Here is an 18,431-nt window from a genome sequence, read left to right as displayed (position 1 = left end):
TTCATACAGTTCCAATTGAATTTAATGTATCAGATCAAGATTTAGTTAATCGTTAAATGTTATGGATATAACTCTAAAATTTGAATGATGGGAAAATTAATGTAATGCCAGATTGTGCATTGATATTATTGTACGAGGACTAATGTATTTCAGCTTATTGCTCAGTTCTCATCAGGTCTTAACCTTTATTTAGTTAGAAAAGGTAATTAGTGTTTGTATTATTTCTCAGCCAGGGCAAATCTATTAAAAAAACTCTTTTGGTTCCACAAAATCAAGAAAGTATAACTATCCAGTGCCCCCTTGTCGATGGCTAACATGTTAACATTTTAATCTGGATTTGATAAAATTTAAATTTGGAGACACACAGTTACATAGATTTCCCCCATTGGCCAGTGTTTGCAGAAATCTGAGGTAGCAATATTTTTTTAGCAATGTTAATAGCTATAGAGACCGAATATAGAAATGAAACATTTGTTTATATTTTTTTTTATAAATAACTGACACACTACTCTTTTCCCTTCCTCTCAACCTCCTATTCTCACTGGTCTTCCTATTTTGTGAACTAGAAATTACTCACAACACATTCTTCAGTCTCCTGTTGAAGCCGTTACATTAAACACTTTGAAAACTGACTGCACAACTTGCAAGCTCCAGAACTGTAAACTTTCGCACTATCTAAGTAGTTCTGATCACGTGAACAATTAGCAATACAGTAGAACACCTGCTCATTTCATGCTGTAATGAAGTCCACATGCTTTGTTAATAAAGCACTGCACACTTGACTTTAAAGAATCTCTCTCTCTCTCTCTCTCTCTCTCTCTCTCTCTCTCTCTCTCTCTCTCTCTCTCTCTCTCTCTCTCAGGTTTACTGAAGCAGTTATGCACATGTTTTTTCTGAAGCATCATTTCACAAGACATACTTTGCTGTGCACTTTGCTAGAGGAGTCTAAGAAACTTGATGATCTTTGCTGAAACACACACACACACACACACACACACACACACACACACACACACACACACACACACACTACATGCCATTAAGGTACTTTTGCCATTAATTCTAGACACAGGGATCTTATAAACCTCACACACACACTCACACACACACACACAAACAGGCACACTTAACACACTTAAAGGTATCCAGTTGTTCCATGATCACAGACATTTGCCTCCTAGGTCATTAGGGCATGAAATTGTGGTAAATCTTTGGTTGTCTATTCGTCACCAAAGCCCAGAGTGAATTCAAAAGTTTTTAGTCTTATATTTTGAGTAATTCATGCGTTGTAACGTGATTAGAGTTGAGAGCTTTAATCTTCTCTTCATATCTGAGAAGAGAGGCTTTAGGTTTTCAGTACTGTGAACGAAATGAGAACTAGAGCAGTGTCTGTTATAAATAAACATTAATTTGTCAACCTAGACAGTTTCAGGAAAAATATGAATTATTGCTCTTATCAAGGGACGTAAGCTGAAGTACAGATGTCTTCATATATATATACACTGTGTAGTTGTAATACTGGAAAGATTGTAGATAGAAAAGACTTAAAATAAAGGACTCCTTGGAGTCAGCATTGCAGTGCCTCGAGGGGGGAGTGCCCTCAGCAGGAGGTATAACCAATCGGTTACTTTTGAAGTCGACTCAAAGGGATGTTTTCTAAGCTGACAACTGATTGCTGAGATGGGAAAAGTCTTACATGCTCCCCTTGTGGTATCCTAGATGTATTCCCGTTTTCTGTGTCACCATAAGGGGTGTTACAACTTTTCAAATATCAAAGAAAACGGATATGTACAGAAAACCTAATTATGGTTTGGTTAGGTTACTACTGAGACAAGCCTTAGCTTTTGTTTACTCTAGCAGCTGTGATTTTGAACATAAATTCTTGCTTACATATAGTGTCTTGTGATCTAATGTAGTGAGCCAGTAGATTTTTCTGCCAAATTTTGTATCAATGATGTGTAATGGCTAAAAAAACTGGTTCATTTACTCTATGTTAACAAGTAAGAAAATCTCTGATTTTCATACATCCAGATATTCTGTTTGAAGTTTTCTTTAAGATATCATGCTGGATTTTCTTTAACGTCTTGTTACAGAATCTGAGTTTTGTATTTATCGCGCAGAAAACGAGAAACCATCAAGCAAAAGATATTTTGTTATGATATATGTATTTTCGAATGTGTTAATCACCTTACAGTTGGCTTTGTAGCTGACAGAATACTTTTCTCAGAGATGTGTATAAATTTACTTGCAAACATTTGTGGATAGGGTTATTTGATCTGCCTTCAGAGATATTTATATATAAAATTGACTTTTTCATTATTGATATTTGAATAAAATTGCTTAGTATAGTTCGATGGAAACATTCTCTATATGCATGACTTAAAAGTCTTCAATTATTTTTTCAAAAGTTCTCATATTAGGGAATTTTTTTTTGAACTGTCACATTTTGCTTGTAAGTTAATTATCAGATTCCATTGTTTAAAATACAGTTTCCTGGCCTGATAACGTAAATTTCGTGATGTTATATGGAACTTTCTAACTTGTAAAGCATCATTTACCAAGATTAGAGAACTTATTTCCTTTGGCAGAATGTGTCATTTTTGCTGATTTTAAAGTTGATTGACTGGTTTTTTATGGCATTTTACATGATAATGTTTTTCACAAGATTCTTAGGTACTGAATATCGTATCTCACCAGATGTCTTGAAAATCTAAAATAAGTCTCCTAAAAATCTAAAGTTAGTCTATCAGAATATCTGCAAAGTTAAAAGTTATCCTCTAAGCCAAGTGGATGACAATACTTTTAATTATATTTCGGGCACATGCAGTAACTTCAAAAGGGGGTACCAGCTTGGGGCTTAAACACCTTTCTTGTCTTAGGCTGACATTTCATCCGTGTACCTGAAATAAAGAAGGGATAAATACCACAACAGTCGATTTTAGAAGTCTGTGTGCGAAACCTTTCAAATTCATAACATCGCAGGTAATTAGATAATAAGGGGAGTGTTCATCCTGGAGGAATAATGATGTAAGCCTTTGGCCTAAATTTGACAGAAACTAAGCTATTTGACGAATCTTTTAAAAAAACCAGTGAACACAAAAGATGAATTTTAGAACAACGGGTATGAGGAGCCTGTCCCCAGTTTTAGGTTACCTTTCCAACGGAAGGCTTAACTGATATGAAAATATTCCACGAAAACCTTGGAAAGACTTGAATAAATTAGAGCCTATTGAGAGGCTAGTTACCATTTCCTTACGGAAATTACCGAAACCTTCAAAGTCAACTTTCGACACGTTTACGTCAGTGTATGATGGTTAATTGAACAGGTCTCATCTGAAGATCTGCAGACTGTGAAAGTGTTGTTAGAATGTCAACTTGATTCATTTCTAATATATATGATCTTCTGTGACTTGATTTAAGACACTGGTCATGATGTAGGCTACAATTTTTCCTGGTTTTTATATTGATTTGCAGTTTACCTTTCCATATATCAATGTAGAGATTTTCCAAGTTTTGATCTAAAATTTTATTATAAAGGTTGTTGTCAATATTTATATAGTAGTGTCATTCAGGAAGCCTGTGACAATGAGTAAGTAAGGATAAATATGTCTTTATTTTATTTTGGTGGTCTGTGTTATAATCAAATCCTCTGGTATTCGAAATGTTAGTTTATGATAGAAAAGTCCTTAAATATGATGAATAAACAATTGCAGTTTGGTGTCTAATAAAGTATTACTAAGAATAAGTTTGGTAGATGATAAGAGCTGTGCTTATTGTGTTCTTAGTTCATGATAGTCAATTTAGCTGTACAGGAAAGCTTGATGTTGTCTGGCTTGTGGTGACTGGAGTTATATCTCACTCGCATTTTCTTTTCAGTCTGTGTAAGGAATTCACCACAGTACTTGATAGTCTGGTTTTGGAATGAGGAAAAAGTTTTGTTTATGATAATGGAGTATGGAATACTGACAGAATTAGTTCAGGATAGTGTTGGTGGTCACTTAACTATCGTTTGTTTGTGACAGACTGGTACTTATTTGTTATTTGTTGACGATGAGGTTGGTATCTGAATGTCAGGTGGTACCAGTGGATGTGATACTCGGTAATTCGTTGGTGATAGTGGCTCTGGTATTCAGCATTTTATTGGTGGCAATGGAATTAGTTGTTGGTGACAGTGGCTTTGGTATTAAGAATTTAGTTGGTGGCATTGGAATTGATTTTTCGTGACAGTGGCTTTGGTATACAGTATTTTGTTGGTGGCAGTGGAATAAATTGTTGGTGACAGCGGCTTTGGTATTCAACATTTTGTTGGTGGCATTGGAATTGATTTTACGTGACAGTGGTTTTGGTATTCAGTATTTTGTTGGTGGCAGTGGAATTAATTGTTGGTGACAGTGGCTTTGGTATTCAACATTTTGTTTGTTGGTGACAGTGGCTTTGGTATTCAACATTTTGTTGGTGGCAGTGGAATTAATTGTTGGTGACAGTGGCTTTGGTATTCAGCATTTTGTTGGTGGCAGTGGAATTAATTGTTGCTAACAGCGGCTTTGGTATTTAGCATTTTGTTGGTGGCAGTGGAATTAATTATTGGTGACAGTAGCTTTGGTATTCAGCATTTTGTTGGTGGCAATGGAATTAGTTGTTGGTGACAGTGGCTTTGGTATCCAGCATTTCGTTGGTGGCGGTGGAATTGATTGTTGGTGACAGTGGCTTTGGTATTCAGCATTTTATTGGTGGCGGTGGAATTAATTGTTGGTGACAGTGGCCTTGGTACTCATCATTTTGTTGGTGGCAGTGGAATTGATTGTTGGTGACAGTGGCTTTGGTATTCAGCATTTCGTTGGTGGCAGTGAAATTGATTGTTGGTGACAGTGGCTTTGGTATTCAGCATTTTATTGGTGGCATTGTTGGTGACATTTTGTATTGGTGGCAGTGGAATTAATTGTTGTGACAGTGGCTTTGGTATTCAGCATTTTATTGGTGGCAATGGAATTAATTGTTGGTGACAGTGGCTTTGGTATTCAGCATTTTGTTGGTGACAGTGGAATTAATTGTTGGTGACAACGGCTTTGGTATTCAACATTTTATTTGTGGCAGTGGAATTAGTTGTTGGTGACAGTGGCTCTGTTATTCAGCATTTTGTTGGTGACAGTTGAATTAATTGCTGGTGACAGTGGCTTGGGTATTCAGCATTTTGTTGGTGACAGTGGAATTAATCGTTGGTGACGGCGGCTTTGGTATTCAGCATTTTGTTGGTGGCAGTGGAATTAATTGTTAGTGACAGTGGCTTTGGTATTCAGCATTTTGTTGGTGACATTGGAATTAATTGTTGGTGATAGTGGCTTTTGTATTCGGCTTTTTGTTGGTGACAATGCTGTCTGTCATTCAGAAATCACTTGGTGACGGTAGAGTTGATGCTCCAGGCCTTGCTCGTGATAATTTGAGTCTTTCTTGTTTAGTGCACGAAGGCAGCATCAGGTTTCGTTATCATTAGTATTATCTGAGTCCATGATATATAAAGCACAGAATATTTTTGCTGCTGTTTGAAACAAGTCCATGAGTCAAGAAAACAAATGGTTTTAGGTCAATATAGATTCAGGAAGTCTGGTAGTTTATGATAGTTTTGGTTTTAGAAATTCTGATAGTCTCTGATACTTAGGTGTTAACAAGTCTGTTAGTCCGTGATACTTTCACGTTCCACCGTCTGAGGTTTTGGGGAAATTTCTTTTAATATTTTGCATTCAGGAATATTTTTGTGTTGTGACACTTTTGCTTTTGGAATTTTTTTTTTTTTTGTATTGTTTGATGTTTATACTTTTAGAAATTCAGTTAATTTACGAAAGTTTGAAACAGTTTGATTTTTCATGTTATTGTCCTTTAGAAATACTGGGTTTTGAATTATTCTTGATATATATATATATATATATATATATATATATATATATATATATATATATATATATATATATATATATATATATATATATATATATATATATATATATATATATATATATATATATATATATATATATATATATATATATATATATATATATATATCGTACTTTCTTTTGTAATAGTTTTGGGTTTAGAAAGATTAATGTGATATTCTCCCTGAAGTAATTCTAATACTGTAGTATGTGATGAATTTACTTTCGTTTGGGTCTGTTAGTTTATGGTTTTTTGCCTTCGATAAATCTATTACCTGAATGATTACGCCTTCACAAAGTCTGTTAGCTTTGATACTGAGTCTTTCATGATGTCTGGGTTTTTAAGTTTTGTCTAAAACGACTATGTCTGTTATAATTTTTTGCTAAAAGTTCTGTTATCTTAGGATTTTGCTGGTTGTCTGTCAGTTAATAGTCTTGGTTTTTGCCCAGAATTTATCCTAGTTTGTATTTTTTGATATAGAAAGTCTGTTATTTGGGAATTTTGGTTATAAAGTCTGTTAACTCGAGATTGTTTGGCTAGATAGTATGTTATATTTTGGCTAAAAAATCTGTTAGTTATCGATTGCTTTGGGTTAGTAAGTCTGTTAGACATATCATTGACTGTTAAACCAGTTCATTTTTTTCCCTTAGAAAACTTGTTAATTTACCATTTTTTCTGATAAGAGGTCTCCTGGTTTGAAAGAGCTTTTGCCTTGAATGTCTACTGTATTAGTCTTGGAGTTCTTCTTAGGATTCATAAGTTACTGGTATCAAATATCTTACATCTCGTGAGTTTTATGCTCGGGAAGATTTTTCGTTAAAAGAATATCTGTCCGGGAGTGTTTTTTTTGTCTGCAAAATGTGTACGTTTGAAATAGGTTTTACCTTTAAAGTGTGCATCACTGGATGAAAATTTCACTTAAAAAAGGCAGTATATAGTTCTTGGGATTTTTTTTTTTTTTTTGCCTAGAAAGAGTGTCGGTTCGGTAGGGAGATTTAGAGAGTATCCTAAATGCTAACCAAGAAGATTAAACCTTCGAAACTTAGTTTTTCAGTAGTCTGGTGTTCGTATTTTGAAGGCAAGTCTTCAGGTATAATGTCTAAATTAAAAATAGGAAATTTTCCATGAACTTTTTCCTAACTAGTGCTTGTTTAAAAGGTGGTGGTCGTTATTCTCCAGAGTTGTCCTGGTGGTCAATAGAATTGCAGGTTTTGGATTTCTTGAAGCCCTGCTCTGTAGGTATTAAAACAATAATTATAATGTATAGCCTGATGCAAGTGAGCAATATGAAATTGTGATGTTCATGTTCAATGTTAAACAGCAATTTTCATTCGTCGGCAAAGTTTCGTCATATAGACCCTATTCTGATAAGCAAAACAAAAAGGAATGTTTATAGTCTTGTATTTGTTGAGAAATATGAAACTCAATATAAAACTATTTCTCAGTTTTTTTAATCCTATTCTTGTGATCAGCACGGAAGTTTTTTTCATATTCTTATAAAAATTGAAAGCTGAAAGATCTGAGAAAACCCCTTAACTTCAAGACACCTGTAGGAATGTCCAAATCAAGCGCTGGACGTTTCACTCTAATTACCTGACAATGGGATGAATTTTTGTAAGACGTATCACACAGAACCTAAACTGGCCTGGTGGTCCACGTGTACGGTGAAGGTTGACGTTAGTCCGACCTGCTGTCCTGCTGGGGGAGGAAGAACGGGGCAGGAGGATATTAGCTTTGCACGTCTCTGACCATTTACCTGACTCAATCACGTACATTGAATGGTGTCGAGCTGTAAGACAATTTATTAGGCATTTGGGTCACTTGTCTGCTTTTGGAGGGACTGTATGTGTCTTGGTTGTAATTAACTGTTATTGTAGCAACACAGCCTGGAGGATGACTTGTAATTTGAAATAAAGTTGGTTAGTTTTCGTTTTGTTTCCCTGTGAAGTTCCTGAAACTCTCTTGTTAGGAAAGACAGCTGGGGATGTCAATAGTTATTCCATAATTTGCGGGTAATTGAACAGGTAATTGAATTTAAAGTTACAAAAATTTAAGTATAACCAACTAAATAAATATTTTGGTTCATGATAACAGGGTAAGCCTAAAAGTGCGTTTGAAATAATCTAAAATGAAGCCAATATTTTTTATATAAATATCTCTGGAAGTGATAAAATACCCATATCGATTAGTATTTACAAGTAAATTATCCTCTATAGCTCTAGGTCAAGAATTCTGTCAGGTACAAAGTCAACTATAAGATGGCTCTTACGTTCGAGATACATTTATCCTGAGTGTCTTTGCCTATTGTTCCTCGGTTTTCTATGAGGGATGAACAAAAGACCCATTTTCTAATAAGACGTGAAGGAAACTCTCACGGTAGAAATCTCAACGAAAACAGAAAGTAGAATGTCACAATGTATGCTTACAACCCGTAGATTTTATTACATGTTCTTCATAGAGGAACTGGACTTTGGACGATTTTGGCCCTTATGCTTCAATACGAAATTCTGGCTGTGAAAGTCTACGGGATCTTCACGTCATTTTTCACTAGACCCTACACGTAAAGCCAGCATTTGCCAAAATACGAAATCACACCCAATAAGAGTGAACATAGGCCAAGGCTTGTCACAGTAGTAACCTTGCCTCACCCTCTTGAGACTTTCTGTACATACCAGTTTTCTTAGACATATGAAAGGGTCTAACATTCCTCAATAGTGACATAGAAAACGGGAATACATTGAGGATGCGACAAAGTGAGTATGTAAGGCTTTTCCCATTTCAGCAATCAACTGTCAGCTTAGAAAACAGCCCTTTGGGTCGACTTCAAAGGTAACCGACTGGTTTTACCTCCTGCTGAGGGCGCTCCCTCCTTAGGGGCATTGCAATGCTGGCTCCGAGGGATAAAAAAAAAATTCAATTTTTTTATTTACGAGCAACCTAACCTACTTAGAAATCATTCTTTGGATTTTAATAAAAGAGCGTCCGGTTATTACAAGTTTTTATTTCCTCATGTTGTACATTGTTTATACAGGATTTATTATCCTGCACATTTATACATGAATACAAGAGTTCAGTCTTCACTTATAGCCATACACTGAACTTTCCTAAATAACGTCACAATTCAGGACGTAACATTTAAGTCACCTAGAACTTACGAATATACAAAATGATCCATTATTTACAAAAAAAGATAAGCTTAAACTTCCCAACAAAAGAAAACTTGGGCCCTACGATGAGACACAAGCATACTTTTATACACATTTGTGCCCTTCCATTTAAGGCCAAAATCTACTCAGGTTCTTAAGTTTAAGCTCGACTTTATAACTAACAGACCATTTTCTATCTACATTCATAAGTTCTCGTTGGGCTCCTAGGGTGAACTCAAAAGTTGACACATCGTTTCAACCTTTTGATAAATCCAGATTATAATAGTAAGTTCCCTGTAATTTTAGGGTGGCCTCTTTTGCAACTCTTCCAACGGGACCATACTTTACCCCCATACGTAGATCAGTACCCCTCAAATTTTTTTGTATCGTTACCCCCGGCAGTGGTGTGACAGATCACCATAACCCATTCCTCTCCAGTTATGTGAAGTTATAAAGAAAAGAAAATTTATGGGAATGCTTAATTTCTAATTTTACTTCTACTCGAGTCTTAAGAAATAAAGAATTTAGATCTTAAACATTATTCCTGACAAAACATTAAAATGGGAGAAAACTAATGTTGGGGGTATAACTTGCATAATGATGATAAAATTAATCTATTTACTTCTGTACTAATATTATTATAAATTAACTGAATTTTACTCCAAAGAACTATTACTTTTAGGAAGTGCCTCGTTATTCCCCCAGAAACTGCTTCATTATCCCCACGGGGGTAATTACCCCCCGTTTGAGAACCACCGTTTTAGATGGTCTTTCAAGGGCTTCCCACACGCTTTAGCTAGCACTAAAGATTAACCTATGCCTTCGTCGGGCTCTCTCTAAAGAATTCTATTTTTAGCCATTTTTTTTTTGCTCTCATGTAAGCTAGAATTTAAGGATAACTTTAAGAAGCTAATCGACCCTTTCATTGGAGGCCTTTGTCATTTTAAAAACACTTTACATGCCCCTTTTTACCAGTCATCCGAGACTTCAATACAGCTTGTGTATTATCTTATGTCTTTGAACCTGCCATTATATTCTCCGTTTCTTATTATTGTTCCTCGATTGAATTTCTCAGACTTGCAACTCTCCATGGCCACGAGAGAGAGAGAGAGAGAGAGAGAGAGAGAGAGAGAGTAGTAAAATTTCTATGTAAAATTTAGATGTATATAGAGAGAGAGAGAGAGAGAGAGAGAGAATCAATGTTTTATCACAATACAATAAAACACTTATGTGAAATAAAATATTAGGTTACATAGAGAGAGAGTTAACAAAGAAAAGGTAATTAACATGGTAATGTCAAACCTTGGAGAGGAATGCAGATTGTGAAATACTAAAAATGAAAAAGTGAAAATTATTTCCATACATGAAAACCAATTACTTCACAAATGCCTTCATTGTTAATTCTGATCCGAGACCAAGTTCTGTATTCAGTATGAAATGGTAATTAAAAGAACACGCCAGACTTTCCATCGAGACTCAAAACAAGACTTTTTGTCAGTCTGAGACTTTTTAAATGTATTTCCAATGTTGTCCTTCCCTTTAATGATGGCTTTTGTAGACAGAATGAAAAGACATCTTTTCCCGTAGGCCGCAGCATACAAGGAGCATCTTCAGTTGATCATTTTTTGCATAAAATGTTCACCAAGTTGACATGTTCTAAGCTAGGTTACCAAAGACACGGGTAAGATGCCTTTCGGCAACCCACTCGGGGAACTAAATATGGGTGCTGCATAGTACCTAACGTAGCTAAAGGATTTTTGGATACCTGTAGAGAGGTGTTTCCGACACGTAATTAACGACAGATGAGCGTTTGTTACGAAGATGACATGTTCTGAACTAAATTACCCAAGACGCAAGTAAGATGCCTAGAGTTACCAACTGTGGGAACTACGTACGGGTAGTGCAAAATACACAAACATAGCTAAAGATTTAAGAACATCTTTGGAAAGGGGTTTCAATGTATAATTAAGAACAGGTGAGAGTTTGTAGCAGACAAAATCTGAAGGGAGTGCAAGAAAAAAGACGGAGTAGGTTCAACGAGAGAGACTTAAGTCTGTTGCAAAGAAAGAGGCAAAATCCAAATGTTGGAGTGATTTTGAAAGTATCATGGAAACAAATCTTGGGTACGAAAAGATCAAGGTTACTCATTTCCAGAGAGTAAATATATGTTGCAGTGACCAGGCAAGTAAAACAAACCTGAATAGAAGTAAAGGTTATTCTTAAACTTAGCAGAACCAAGAATGAAAGAGCAATTTCAGTAAAGTAGAGGACTCAAATCGCAGACGAAAGAAAACAATAAATTAAACTTCTTCACCTCTACTGAGGAGAATGGAAGCAAGATCAAACACTCCATTTCAAAGAGCAATATTCCAGACCTGATAAGATGTTCAAGTCACAGGCAGCAGGACCACATTAAGTGATGGTCAAAATACCATCTACAAGAATTAAAGCAGTTCCCTTACAAACCTACGATTTAGGAACATCCAGGGGACATAATACCCTAATACTGTACTAGTCTCCTTGCATTTCAATACATTATCTATTTGTTAATTTCTTATTATTTTTTTAAATAAGTGAGTGGGATCTATTCTTTCTGTATTTCCCTATACCTCCTTTTACTTCTTCCTAATTCTTTGGTGCAACCATGGTCACTGCACGTCCATTAACTTGACCGGCAGCTCATCATCAGCCACTTCTTGCCAAAAAGAGTAGTGACAGACAGAGATTCTGCCTTTCACTGTACAAGCCCAGTCAGCTCTAGAACGGTGTAGAGCCTATTGCTTTCGTATGAATCTTACAAACTCTGCGTAGCTTTGTCCAGAGCTGTATGCGAGCAATTCTTACGTAAGCTTTGGGGGGTCAGAACAGAGATCCCAAAACACTGGTTAAAATGCATGGAAGATGGGACCACTGAAAAATGCTTGGAAAAGCAACAGCAACATGATAGGTGATGCAACAGGTGAAAAATATGGGTGAAGACAGAAAATTAAGAAAGTTGAACAAAATGCAGGAGGTTCCTCTAGTTACATTAATATTTTTGTCCAGAGTTTGTACACATGAAATGTACTTTGGCACAGATTTGACTTCAGATTGAGAATCATGAGAAATAGACTCAAGGCAAGGAAATTTTCTCTGCCCAGATTATGATGTCAACGACAACGAACTCAGATTGGATTATACCATGAAGAAATGGGTTAATTCATATGTCAGCGCACAAGGTATGCCATACCTGAGCAATCGAAATATGCTACTTACAAAATCTCCTGAAATCTCAGGCATATTACAACCACGAAAGGAGGCAACTGGGTGAATACATTAAACAAGTAATCTTACAGAGAATACTTATTAGAAACCACATATCAATGAAAAGGCTGACAATGTTTAATACTTTAGACGAAAACATCCGCCAAAAAGATGAAAATTATTCAAAAATGATCACCAAAAGTTAAGAGAAATAACGGATTTACAAAACTAAATGATTTACCTGCTACGACCACATGCTTATCTTCTTTTTTACTATTGATTCAGAACTTTGGTCTCTCTAGATTGCCAATAATAGCTTTCATGAAGCAACTGGTTTGCTTTGTATGAATACCTTAGAGAGAGAGAGAGAGAGAGAGAGAGAGAGAGAGAGAGAGATGGGTTAAAAACACACACACACGGGTATTTATTTAAAAAAATCAAATGTAAACACAAGCAAAAAAATTCAGATGAACTTGACACATACCACAAACTCTCTCGTATTAAAAAAAAAAAAAAAAACTCGTTCTTTTCAAACATGCTCAGAAATTACAAATAAACGTGACTCAAATGTAGCAATTACACAGTAGTAAACGAACTCACACTGGATAGAGAGAGTAAATAATAATTATAAACAAGTACACATCTATTAGTTGTATTATATATTTTGGTTATTGATGCCCTCTACCTTGGGCCATTGAAAACCTCCAATAACTTTACAACAAGAAAGGAAGCCCACCAAAGACCTCAGTTAATGAAAATTATTTGAGCAGCTTTCAGAAGGGAACATTCCCTTCCCTCTTTTGGTATCCGAAAGGGGTAAGGGAAATGCTTCCCCTTCATGAACCTAACAAATTACCGTAATTCACATCACCCACAGTGTTTGGTGGGCTTCCTTTTTTGTTTCACTAAAACAAAACCACCCCAATGAAGTATTAGGCATGATGTTTCTCTAAGTTAATTTTCGTATGGCCTCAACATTTTTTTTATTTGCACTTCAATAGATATATTCACTTTTCCATTTTAAACATCGCTCAAACTCCTACGCGTCCTTCCTCCAAAGATGTCCTCAGCAGGAGGAGTAAAATGAAGCTCAACTTGACAAGATCATCAGAGCAGTAACACCACCCTCCAAGTAAATTAGGCCACACACGCACTCACCACATAGTACTGAGATTCTCCAGTTAGCTCCTCATGCACCCAATCACAACTTAAAAACAGACTGGAGAGTCATAAGCAGTCTTCACTGGGATATATAAGTCAGGCATAAAAGCTACGCTCCACGATAGTCTGTTGTAGAGATGAGGCTTAATCGCTGACTTGGGGTTGCAGAGAGACAGCGGCTCCCAGGATAACAGTGTACTATAGAAACAGATCATATATAAGTCTAACAATCCACATATTTTCAAGAAATGACAATGCATCTGGGAAAAATACTCTTTTGTCAGAGAAACCTTACGAAACCACCTTGGGTATGATACTGGCACTAGATAGAAAATTGTAACGTCTATTCAAAAAAATATAGTTAACCTTTCAATGCTGCAGGAATTGACTGATCGATTGTAAGTTTCCCTTTTGATTTATCAAATCTGAACGACAAACAAAAGTTCAACACATATGAGGTACGATGCAAAATCTGTACGGCATTCCGAACGACATAAGGTTATCGTGTCCCTGATATATATGCCAAGCACAATTCAAAACCTAGACCGATGTCAGGAAATGCATACTTTGTACTTGATAATAACCATGTACAAACTTTCATCAGTCGCTGAAACGAACCCATACCTCATATTTCACTTCTATACGTCTAGTTTTAATTCTTCATTGTCATTCTTAATGCCTAACTACAATATTTATCTTAGTTGTTTTACTAACATATTTTAGCAAACTTGGGTAAAAGCTGTTACGGCAGTTCCAAAAAAGACCAAGGATTCACTCTCTTCAATGAGAGGTATGAAACAGTGCGGGGCAAAGAATGTGAACAGCAGAAGAGATGGAAAAGGCTAGGAAAAAGATACAAAATACCTGGATGGGCTGAAGGGAGACAGCAAAGAATGTTATTCAGGTTTAAAGTGCTACAGCCAAGAGACACTACCATACTAAGAGCTGAAAGACCTAAGCTGAAGATATCAAGTGGCTGACAGCCTGTACAGCCTATACAGAACTGATAACTGTAGTGCTATTGCTAAAAAATATAAGGGAAAAATGTCCACCTTAGAAAACGAACTAGGTATATGTCAACAGGAATAAAGGAGTGACTGGAAGCCTGTCTTGAACCTCGCCATATTTATAATTACGTTACTTGTGATATGTCTCTGCTGATTCAGTACTGCAAATCATACGTTTTCAAAGACCAAATTCAACTTGAAAAAACCCCTCTGTACATTATCTACAGCCATACTTATTAAAATTACGTTACCTCTGGTTCCACAAGTGTGATATATCTCTGCTGGTTTAATACTGCAGATGGTAAGTTTTCAAAAGCCAGATTCAACTTGAAAAACCGGTGAGTACAATTTCTATAGAGTACCCCAGACTAATTATCATGTATAACGTTTCACAAGCTAGATATAATTTAAAGCAAAATCTATTATTCCCATTCATAATGTCACATAATTATCTGGCTAGCACCTACCTAAGTTGTAATACAGTACTTACAAAGCAATCACGTATGTACTGTACCTCCAAAAGCATCATAAAATATCCAGTGAATGGGCCATCTATATGTAATATTTACCTAAAGTGCAAAATTTCTCAGTGTACAGGAGTGAGTTACTATCATAACTCATTGCCGAATACTGCCTCTATTTCTGTTGTCCATAATCTTGTCAGTTGATCAAGTTACTCTAAGTACTCCTTCCCACACGTTTGTGATCATCGGAGACCTAAGAAGTGCCATCAAAGCATATTTCTATAGCGAAATAATTGAGCCAAACAATATGGTGACAGTTTAAAAGGAAAACAATGGCAAGAATGAATGATAATAATCTCGAAGCAGTTTAGTCAGACGTTGAATCCTGTCTAGCAGAAAGCCTGCGTGAAGAATTTGCTTCCTTTTTTCTTCTACTTTTTTTCTTCTACTTCTTCCTCCTACTCTTATTCTTCTCCAGTTTTGTCCATTTCTAAGTGGGTTCGCTGTTTCCTGTCAGCCGTCTCCTCGCTTCTCTGTTAGACGCGTCCTGACTTCTTAGACCTTTCTCCTGCATGTCTTTTGCTGTTTTGTCATTCTATCTGAACTTTGGCTATCCTCTTTTTCTCTTTCCCTCCACCTCTATGCTCATAACCCTTTTACAAGTAGAACTTACTTCTACATGCATAAAATCCCCAGGGGACATCACAGCCCACGTCTAGGCCCCTAGGGGACTAATAACTTGATAACCTTTCAACACTGGCCATTAGAGAAGTTTCCATTCTCAAATCTTATGATGCACAGCTGGAAGCTTCCAGCTCTCTGCCATGTGGACTGTGGTCAGTTCCCTCCACTACTGAAAAAAGAAATAACTTAGTATTTCCATTTCTCATTTTCACTATCAAGCAAACAACCTCAAGTAGCTGCCTGAGTAGTTTTCACAATGATGATAATTTTCATAATCCTATTTATTAATTAGCTATTAATCATGCTGATCTTCGAGGAATATACAATGGTTAAATCTCCATAACACGTATAAAACTATATATGAAACTTACTGTCGGAGCTTTAACACGTTTTTCATGTTCCCAGAATCAGTGGCTTCAGGTCGTCTCATCTCGTAAGAGTCAAGGATTCCACACGACTTCCTGCAAGTAAAATATTCAAAACTCTTAAAAACATAGAATACAACTTCAAAGATTAAACGTAACAAAAATCAATATATCCTACCAATTTATTTTTATCTCTGTCATGTCAGAAAATCTGGATGCCTCATCAACAGATATTGTAGGTTTTTGTGTGGTTATGATCTAATATCCTTCCCTCTGTTGTTTTAAAGCCAAATACTCGCAATTTATTGTGGTCTGTTTCAATAATCAAAACGAGACAACCACAGGTCAGAATTATTAGTGAAAAACTGCTGAATGTGATGAATCAGAGAATCATACTGGGATGAATTTTGGATGGCTCACCAGCGAGTCATGGGAGAGCAAAGGGTTAAACTATACTATGTAATAATAATGTACAGTAGTCCTCAGCTTGTCAGAGCCTCTAGGATTCTGGCCTGATAATGTGACAAATTTACCAAGTAATGAAAACCCCCAGAGTTACGCCTATACTTTAACATTTGAACCACCCCACAGCCAAGGATCATTCCACAGAATTTCTAGCCCCAGCTAACCTGTACTTTGATTTACAGTTATCACTATAATGCATCAAACTCAAAAGGTAGCCTAACAAAGGAACATGATGATAATGTAGTTGATATGGAAAGAATCTCGTAGGTAATCTGAATAAATGAATAATGAGAGAGAGAGGAGTGAAAAGTTCAGTCAGTCACTGCCCTCTAATAAATAGACAATTAAATGAGAGAGAGAGAGAGAGAGAAGCTAAAGTATACCTTAGTTTAACCAGACCACTGAGTTGATTAACAGCTTTCCTAGGGCTGGCCCGAAGGATTAGACTTATTTTACGTGGCTAAGAACCAATTGGTTACTAGCAACAGGACCTACAACTTATTGTGGAATCCGAACACATTATACCGAGAAATGAATTTCTATCACCAGAAATAAACTCCTCTAATTCTTTATTAGCCGGCCGGAGACTCGAACTCGGGCCTAGCAGAGTGGTAGCCGAGAACTCTACCGACTCTTCCAACGAGGAACTAAGAGAGAGAGAGAGAGAGAGAGAGAGAGAGAGAGAGAGAATCAAAGAGAGAATCAATCCCTGCCCTCTCCAAAATAAGTAATTAAAAAGAGAGGAGAGAGAGAGAGAGAGAGAGAGAGAGAGAGAGAGAGAGAGAGAGAAGCCGCGTGAATAAGGAAGTAACAAAAAATATTTTTATTAAAAGATTCATCTTGACACTATAGAAATGTTTCAAGACTGTAACTTTCTGTTCACTGCAAGGATATATAAGTCCCATCGTCAAAACACAAGTTTGGCCTAATACGCATCCATTCTAGAATAAACTGATCATGAGCTGAAGTAAGTGAATGACTAAACAGTAACCTTTTCAGTTAACCTGTGTTGATAATTAATTAGTCACTAAATGATCACCTCAATGGCCTAAAATCAGTTTTATGAAAAGATATCATTATTACCATGTGCCTAAGAATTGCTTTGCGCTTCATCAGCTGAAATGCACTTAATTGAAAATCGAGATTAAAAAGGATACATCAGCTGTCAATGCTGATATTCTCATGCGAATGAGGAAATCTATACACAATCAAAAAACAGGAGTAAAATAGAGGAATTTATAAAACCTTACAAAGGGGGGTATAGGATAAAAGAGACAGAGAGCATTTCAGGAAGCTAATTAATCAGGATGAATGGCCGTCATAAAAAATATGCTATTAGCGTAATCTGGCAGAGAGTGTCAAAGGATGTTCAGAATTGGGTAAGCCAATTATATCTGTTCCTGTTCGTATAAACAACGGTTCAAGGGCGGTTCCTGACCATATAGACAACGGTTCAAGGACGGTTCCTGACCGTATAGACAACGGTTCAAGGACGGTTCCTGACCGTATAGACAACGGTTCAAGGACGGTTCCTGACCGTATAGACAACGGTTCAAGGACGGTTCCTGACTGTATAGACAACGGTTCAAGGACGGTTCCTGACCGTATAGACAACGGTTCAAGGGCGGTTCCTGACCGGATAGACAACGGTTCAAGGACGGTTCCTGACCGTATAGACAACGGTTCAAGGACGGTTCCTGACCGTATAGACAACGGTTCAAGGACGGTTCTTGGCTGTATAGATAACGGTTCAAGGACGGTTCCTGACTGTATAAACAACGGTTCCTGGACGGTTCCTGACTGTATAGATAACGGTTCAAGGACAGTTCCTGACTGTATAAACAACAGTTCAAGGACGGTTCCTGACTGTATAGACAACGGTTCAAGGACGGTTCCTGACCGTATAAACAACAGTTCAAGGATGGTTCCTGACTGTATAGGCAACGGTTCAAGGACGGTTCCTGA

At 36.6% G+C, this 18,431-nt stretch overlaps 1 long non-coding RNA gene across 1 annotated transcript in view; it reads right to left on the bottom strand.

The window, feature by feature from the left end:
• Positions 1-10,259: 10,259 nt before the first annotated feature.
• LOC136832094 (uncharacterized) overlaps positions 10,260-18,431 on the bottom strand; it is a 32,499-nt gene continuing 24,327 nt past the window's right edge. Inside the window, exons 2-3 of the long non-coding RNA XR_010851045.1 lie at positions 16,008-16,097; positions 10,260-15,805 (exon numbers count right to left, since the gene is read on the bottom strand). This is a non-coding gene — a long non-coding RNA (uncharacterized lncRNA). The remainder of the gene's footprint in view (positions 15,806-16,007; positions 16,098-18,431) is intronic.

The sequence above is a fragment of the Macrobrachium rosenbergii genome, chromosome 49 (assembly GCF_040412425.1).
Source record: "Macrobrachium rosenbergii isolate ZJJX-2024 chromosome 49, ASM4041242v1, whole genome shotgun sequence".
Classification (NCBI taxonomy): domain Eukaryota; kingdom Metazoa; phylum Arthropoda; class Malacostraca; order Decapoda; family Palaemonidae; genus Macrobrachium; species Macrobrachium rosenbergii.
This window is presented reverse-complemented; position numbering and strand designations above follow the sequence as displayed.